The following is an 8,583-nucleotide window of genomic DNA, read 5'->3' on the forward strand; positions in this document are numbered from 1 at the left end:
GATGTTTCCCAACACTCTGCAAGGCTCTCCCAGGTCTCTTAGCAATTAGCATGTGTCATTAAAATCTTCTCTACAATTGTACTCTCCAATCTAAATTCTAGCTTCGAGTTTTGCCTGCTCTTTTCTTCCCTGAGCACATGAGTAGTTCAGAGACCTGTGAAATAGACAAACCCCACAGAGAATTTGGTATTCCAAATCACACTGAATATTTTACCAAGAGGGTAAAACTTGAAAATGAATTCCTGAAAGGTTGTGCTCCTTTACATTGAAGTTCAAGCTTAGAGGTTGATAAACTGTTACTGTTAAATAGTTTGGTCAACAATTCTATTTTAGTAACAGAAAATTTGCCCTGAAAGGAGCCAAAGACGTGATGAGGCTCAATGGCAGGTGAGAGCATCTGCCTGAAGCCATCAGAGCCACCTTTGAGACATAGACATAAGGGTACTTTCAGAGTAAACAAATTGCCTACATTTCTTGGACTGTTTAAAAAAGAAAATCTGAGGATTCTGCTATCTGAATATGCAAATTAAAATTAGCATTCTTTATGAATAACATTGCATGACTTCTCAAAAATGAGAAGTTAAGGTGTGCCACTCAAAGATCAGATTTTCTTCCTAATAAAAATCCAAATTCTTAAGCATATAGGGCATACTTGTTGAGTCAAACACTATCTGGGACTAAGTTATACAACTGTAAATGAGGTGTCTTGGTGATTTCTTAAATTCTTCCAGGAGAAGTTTTCAGTCATTTCCTCAGAGAACAAAGTCAACCCTTGGTCTGAAAATGGCAAAAAGTTCACATAAACAGAAAGTAGTTGAGGCCCTAGGAGATCTCTGATCCATGAAAATGATGTTTCTTTTTACACTATATTCACTCCACTGTGTATAATTTTATATAACAGAGATCATATTTTATGTATTGTCCTATAACTTGTATTCACTGAACAATACGTGGTAGATCTTACAACGTCAATCATGATCAACTGACATCTTGATGGCTACATAGTATTCCAGTTGGATCAGTGGAATGGTATAGACCGAATGTGTCTGTTGAAATCTAATCCCCAATGTGATAGTATTTGGAGGTGGGTTTGGGGGGAGATGATTAGGTCATGAGGGTGAAGTCCTCATGAATGAGATTAGTGCCCTTATAAAGAAACCCCAGAGAGCTCCCTGGTCCCTTCTGCAATGTAAGGGCAAAGGGAGAACATGGCCATCTATAAATCAGGAAGGGGGTTCTCACCAGACACAATCTGCCAGCACCTTGATCTTGGACTTCCCAGCCCCTGGAACTGTGAGAAATAAATTTCTCTTATTTATAAGCCACCCATTCTATGGTATTCTCTTATATCAGCTCAACACAGACATTTATTTACATAACTGATCCTGTTGTGATAAACATTTTGGTTATGTTTGATTTTCCTGTATGATAAATAATATCTACCATAATTAAGGACTTACTATGTTCCAGGCATTGTTCTAAACATTCATATATAATAACTGATTTAATCCTCGCAGCAAAGCTTAGAAAGTAAATTTTATTATTATACTCATTATTGATGAGAAAACTGAGGTGAGAGAGGGAAGTATTGGGTTGGCCAAAAAGTTCGTTCGGGGTTTTCCATAAGATGTTATGTTACTTTACCCAAGATTGTCCAGGTAGTCAACAGCTATAGCGTCTACATTGGTTAGCAAACTGGACACCCATTCCCAACACTTTCTCCTTTGTCCACCTCCATCATTAGACAAGAAAAGCCCAATTCTGCTTTCCCAGCCTTCTTTGTAGCTAGGAGAGGCCAATGAGACATAAGCATAGGTTTGCTGGTTACTTCTAGCAAAGACCTTGTATGTCTTATCATCTCAAATACAGAAGAAATGATTTAAGGTTATGCAGCCATCTCACCATCTTTCAAGTGTAAGTGAAAGGTCAAGAGAATTGCAGAGATGCCAGATCTGACACTGTGAAGCCTGCAAACCAATGTCAGGACCTGCCTGTTTTTAGATTGTATATAATGTGAGAAAAATGAACTACTTCTTTGAACCCCTGCTGGTCTGCTTTTCTGTAACTTGCAGCCTAGAGCACTGCTAGCTGATACACTACTGGGGCAGGGATTTGGGCCAGGCAGGCTGGGTCCAGAGCCCATATTCTTAACCTCTACACTATTGTGCACATTTGTGTATCTAAATCAGCTGGGGCAAACATCTTTGCATGTACATATTACTTCTGCTGTTGTATTAAGGAAGAAAAGTTGACAGAGTTACTTGTCTGATTTTCTGTTTGTGTCTAAAATCCAACAGATAAAGGTTGTGGGAGGTGAGGCTCAACAGCAGCATGCATGAGAATGATTGAAGTAATTTAGTATAAAGTACATCATTCCCTTGGGTCAGCTATGGGAAATGCTGAAAATGCTGACCTGACCTGAGATGTATTTAGAGAATTGTGATGTCTCCACGGAAGTGCAGTGTTTAGTTCTGACAACACCAATTAAGAAATATCGTGATGACGATATGCTGAGTGAAAGAAACCTGACACAAAACAATGCTGTCTTGGAGCAGATCCTCTGAGAAGCAGACACCCAGGCAAGAGTAAACGTGTGAGGACTTTATTAGGGGAAATGACTATGAGAGAAACGGAGAGACATCGGCAAGGCTGGGAGACCTGCCAATGGGCTGTAATGTTGGTTTGACCCAAGGGAAGGCGAGAGGGCAGGGAAGTGGGCGGGAGCATCCTAGACTGTCATGCAGTCTCTGGAAGGTTCAGCGAGGCCGGCAGGCTGTCCTCAAGCCAAAGTCAGCTGTCAGAAGTCTTGTTTCTTTCAGGAACTGGCCTGCCTTAGTGCAACGCCTGGATCAGTCACTGGCTGGGGCAGCCAGTGAGAGGCATGGCATCAGTGCAAATACCACGATGGATTTTGGAGCCCAATAGCTGTGGTCCTTGGTCAGTGATGCTCCCTGGAGTTGGATGTCTGCAAGGTACATTCTTCCTCTTGCCTGCCATAAGTACATAACGTATGATCATATTTATGCCAAGTTCTACAACAAGCAGAACTAATCTATGGTAGAAGAAAATCAGAGTGGTTGTTTATTCTGGGGGCAAGGACTAAATGGGGAAGGGTATAAAGAAATTTTATTTTATATCTTGATAGGGATTGGGGTTACACTGGAGTATGTATTTGTCAAAACTCAGTAGACGTATGCTAAAGTTTTGAGCATTTCATTGTATACAAACTTTATATCAAAAGAGAAAAGCCTGTAAATAAATTTTAAACTCCAGCTAATGATATGCTCTCTGAAGTATTTTTTGAGCGGGGGAGGTCTGCAATTTACTTTGGAATGCATCAAAAGTAAAATGGAACTTCATACCCATTAGGATGGCTACTACAAGAAAATAAAAAATAACAAGGGTTGACAAGGATGTGGAGAAATTGGAGCCACTGTACACTGTTGGTGGGAATGTAAAATGGTGCAGCCGCTATGGAAAACATTACATATGGCAGTTCCTCAAAAAAATTAAAAATAGAATTACCATAAGATCCAGCAATCCCACTTCTGGGGATATACCCTAAAGAATTGAAAGCAGTATCTTGAAGAGATATTTGTACCCCCATGTTCATAGCACCACTATTCACAATAACCAAGAGGTGGACGCAACCCAACTGTCCATGGATGGATGAATAGATAAACAAAATGTGGTATATACATACAATCGAATACTATTCAGCCTTAAAAGGGAAGGAATGAATGGGTGTTGAACTCCATGGTTGGTTGAATTCGGAGATGTTGAACTATAGATATGGAGGGTCAACTATAAGTTATACTCGGATTTTCAATGGCATGGAGGGTCAGTTCCCTAACCCCTGTGTTATTCAAGGGTCAACTGTACTTATTAAGTATAAGAAATAGTTCGATAGTAATTCTGCTCAAATTTGGAATCAGGTAGTTCCTAGTCTTTGGCAGAGTTCAAGTATGTGTTGGTCAGGAGAGACAAATAGGACAATTGTCTGCTAGAAATCCCCAAAGCTAATTGGGACAGTGGCTCCCCCATCTCCCAAAGGAAGGTGATGTCACAATGGTATGCAAGTTCCCTAGTCAGCTGGCAGCCAGTTTCGGGGTGCTGTCTCTGTTAGGAAGGCCTTTCTTATGATCATAAGGGTGTCATAGTCACATGCTTGGTTAGATGCTCCCTGGGAGAGCAGCCGGAGCGTGGGTCCCTCCCTAGAGCACAACCTGTGATGTATTTAGCAGTTTCTAGCCCAAATACACCACTTCATGGGATGGCAGGAGACAGAGGCACTGTGTGCTTTCTGTGGCTGATGTTCTGCTTGTGAGTTCTAGCCTGAATCACATAATGCTTGTGATGTTTGCCCAAGTCCTTTAGTCAACACTTAGACAATCACCTTGTAAAAAATATCAGAGGGAATTTAGGCTCTGCTGGTCAGATAGTTGCATTAATGCACTTTTATTTCACTATGGTTCCCATGGCTTTAAATACCACCACAAACTGGTGTCTACCAAAATTATATCTTCAGTCCAGACCACTCTCCTTATCTCCAGGTTTATAGCCCAAATTATATGTCTAATAGGCATCTTTTTAAAAATTGAAGTATAGTTGATTTACAATGTTGTGTTAGTTTCAGGTGTACAGCCAAGTGATTCAGTTATACATATATGCATATATATCTCTATCTATCTATCTACCTCTATCATGGATTATTTTTCAGATTCTTTTCCATTATAGGTTCGAATAGGCATCTTAAATGTTAAAGTGTCCATAACGGAGTTCCTGCTTCCATCTCCAACACCCCTCTTTCTGCTTCTCTTGTAGTTTTCCCCATCTCAGTTATTGGTTACTTTGTCCTTTTGCATATCCAGAATCTGAACATCTCACAAACCCACTGCCACCGTCATCTGTTGTCTGGTTGATTTAATATTTCTAACCTTTTCCCTTTTTTCCTCAGCCCTAGCAAAGGTAGCTACTTCCTTCAGTTGCTACTCCGTGAAAATTTAGAGTCCCTTTTTAACTTATCAGTTACTGACTTATAATATTATATTAGTCTTAAATGTTCAACATAGTGGTTTGATTTTTTTTACATTATGAAATGATCTCCACAATAAGTCTAATTACCATCTGTTACAATACAAAGTTATTACAATATTATTGACTATATTCCCTATGCTGTACATTACATATCTGTGACTTTTTATTTTATAACTGGAAGTTTGTACCTCTTAATTCCCTTTACCTCTTTTGCCCATTCCCCTACCCCGACCCCCTCTGGCAACCACAAGTTTGTTCTTTGTATTTATGAATTAGTTTCTGTTTTGTTTGTTCATTTGTTTTGTTTTTTAGATTCCACATAAAGTGATATCATACAGTATACGTCTTTTTTTGTCTGACATTTCACTTAGCATTACCCTCTAGGTCCATCCATATTGTCACAAATGGCAGAATTTCATCCTTTTTAAAGGCTGAGTAATATTCCACTCTGTGTGTGTGTGTGTGTGTGTGTGTGTGTGTGTGTATCTCAGTGTTCTTTATCCGTTCGTCTTTTGATGGACACTTAGGTTGCTTCAATACTGTATATGGGTTATTGTAAATAATGTCACAATGAACGCTGGGGTGTGTATGTGTTTTGAATTAGTGTTTTCATTTTGTTTGGACAAATACCCAGAAGTGTAGTTGCTGGATCATATGGTAGTTCTATTATTAATTTTCTGAGGACTCTCCATACTATTCTCCACAGTGGCTGCACCAGTTTACATTCCCACCAACAGTGCACAAGGGTTCCCTTTCCTCCGCATCCTCACCAACACTTGATATTTGTTGTGTTTTTGAAAATAGCCATTCTGACAGGTGTGAGGTGGTAGCTTGTTGTGGTTTTGATTTGTGTTTCCCTGATGATTAGTGATGTTGAGCATTTTATCATTGTCTGTTGGTCATCTGTATGTCTTCCTTGGAAAAATTTCTATTCAGATCCTCTGTCCATTTTTTAATGTGATTGACTATAACATGCAGATTTATTTCTGGGGTCTCTATTCCTTTCCATTGATCTATGTGTCTGCTTTTGTGCCAGTACAATATATATATGTCTATTTCAAACTGATAGTCGCTTAATTTCTAATGCATTCTAAAAGCACTACGTTTTAACTTCTTCCCACCCATGTTTTGTGGTTTTCATGTCATATTTTACATATTTCAATTTTGTGTATCCCTTATATTATTATTGTAACTATAGTTTAATACTTTTGTCCTTTAACCTTCATACCAGCTTTTTAAGTGGCTGATCTACTGCCTTTACTATATTTTTGCCTGTACCAGTGAGATTTTTTTTCTTTCATATATTTTCTTACTTCTATTTTTGGCCTTTTTTTCCCTTTTTTGGGGGGGTGGGATGGATCTTAGTTCCTTGACCACGGATCATCATACCTGGGCCCCAGCGGTGAAAGTGTGGAGTCCTAACCACTGGACTTCCAGGGAATTCCCATGGTCTTTTCTTTTCCACTTAAAGAAGATCCTTTAACATTTTTTGTAAGGTCAGTGTAGTGGTGACAAACTCTTTTAGTTTTTGCTTGTCTGGGGACTCTATGTCTCCTTCAACTGTGAATAATAATCTTGCCAGATACAGTATTCTTGGTTGTAAGATTTTTCTTTTCAGCACTATAAATATATCATGCCACTTTCTTTTGGTCTGCAAAGTTTCTGCTGAAAAATCAGCTGATAGTCTTATGGGGGTTCTCTTGTATGTGACATTGTTTTTCTCTTGCTGCCTTAAAATTCTCTTTTTAACTTTTCCATTTTAATTATGATATCTCTTGCTGTGTATCTCTTTGGGTTCATCTTGTTTGGGACTCTCTCTGCTTCCTGGACCTGGATGTCTGTTTTCTTCCCCAGGTTAGGGGAATTTTCAGCCATTGTTCCTTCAAATACTTTTTCTGTTCCTTTCTCTCTCTCTCTTCTTTTTCTGGGACCCTTATAATGTGAATGTATGCATGAAGTTGTCTCAGAGGTCCCTTAAACTACCCTCATTTTAAAAAATTCCTTTTTTTCTTTTTCTTGTTCTGATCGGGTGATTCCCACTCTTCTGTCTTCCAGATCACTGATCTGTTTTTCTATATCATCATATCTGCTGTTGATTCCCCCTATTGTATTTTTCACTTCAGTTAACGTATTCTTCAGCTCAGGTTGATCCTTTCTTATATTTTTAAACTCTTTGTTGAAGTTCTCATTGTGTTCCTCCATACTTCTCCTGAGTTTAGTGAGCATCTTTTTTTTTTTTTTTTTTTTTTTTTTTTTTTTTTTTTTTTGCGGTATGCGGGCCTCTCACTGCCGTGGCCTCTCCCGCTGCGGAGCACAGGCTCCGGACGCGCAGGCTCAGCGGCCATGGCTCACGGGCCCAGCCGCTCCGCGGCATGTGGGATCCTCCCGGACCGGGGCACGAACCCATGTCCCCTGCATCGGCAGGCAGACTCCCAACCACTGCGCCACCAGGGAAGCCCTGGTGAGCATCTTTAAGACCATTATTTTGAACTCTTTATCAGGTAAATTACTTATAAGTTTCATTAGGGTTGTTTCCTTGGGTGTAATTCTTTCATTTGAAACATATTCCTCTGCCTCCTCATTTTGTTTGGCTTTATGTATGTTTCCATGAATTAGGTGAAACAGCTACTTCTCCCAGTCTTGAAAGCATGGTCTTGTGTAGAAGCATCCCCTGTGTAGACTGCATGTGGGTGGCTTTGGCTGTCTGGTTGGACATGGAACAGGCATAGGCTGGGGGGTCCTGGGGAGTCCTGTGCTGGGGCCACCTTGGTGGAATAGCTGGAGCTGGAGTGGGCATGAGCAGAGGGGCCCAGGGTGTGCCACACCAGGGCTGCACTGGGATGACAGATGTAACTGGTGAGGGCCAGGGTCCTGGGGCATGCTGTGGCAGCCTTGGCAGGCTGGCTAGTGCCTGGACTGTGTTCCCACCTGTGCTATCCAGGTGGAGGGGGGAATGCAAAAATTGGTACTCTCTGGCACCTCCAACCCGGGAGAGAATTCCAGCAGTCTCTCTGTCTATTTGGAGATGCTCTGGGGTTAGTAAATGGATTTCCTTCTTGTATAGTCTAAGTGCCCTTTAAATCACTATTTTTTTGCTGTGCCCCAGGGTGGGCAGGTCTGCATGTGGGACTCTCAGTGATATCCCTCTCTACTGCAGGTTGCTATGTTGGATATGTTAGATACTGTGTCTCCATCTCTCTCCTGTTTGTCTTTATGTGGTCCCTCTATTTCTTGTTGTGCTGAAGCTGTTCAATCAGCCCTCATTTCTTCCTCAGGAGGAATTGCTCTTCCTCTATATAGGTTTAGATTCATTGTGTCTGTGGGAGGAGGTCAGTCTTCCTATGCCATCATCTTGGACTGGAAGCTAGTGCTCCATTTTCTGATTTGATGATGCCTCCATCCCCCAGTGAAGGATGAGACTAGGACAGAAAAATAATCCAGAAGAGGGATAAGCATCTAGAGGAAACTCACCTCAGAAGAGGGCTGGAGGGAGGAGAAAAATCTATTTATTCTTTAGATTAAATTCTATCTGTTCATTTAACTAGT

The sequence above is a fragment of the Mesoplodon bidens genome, assembly GCF_964165515.1.
Source record: "Mesoplodon bidens genome assembly, chromosome: X".
Lineage (NCBI taxonomy): Eukaryota > Metazoa > Chordata > Mammalia > Artiodactyla > Ziphiidae > Mesoplodon > Mesoplodon bidens.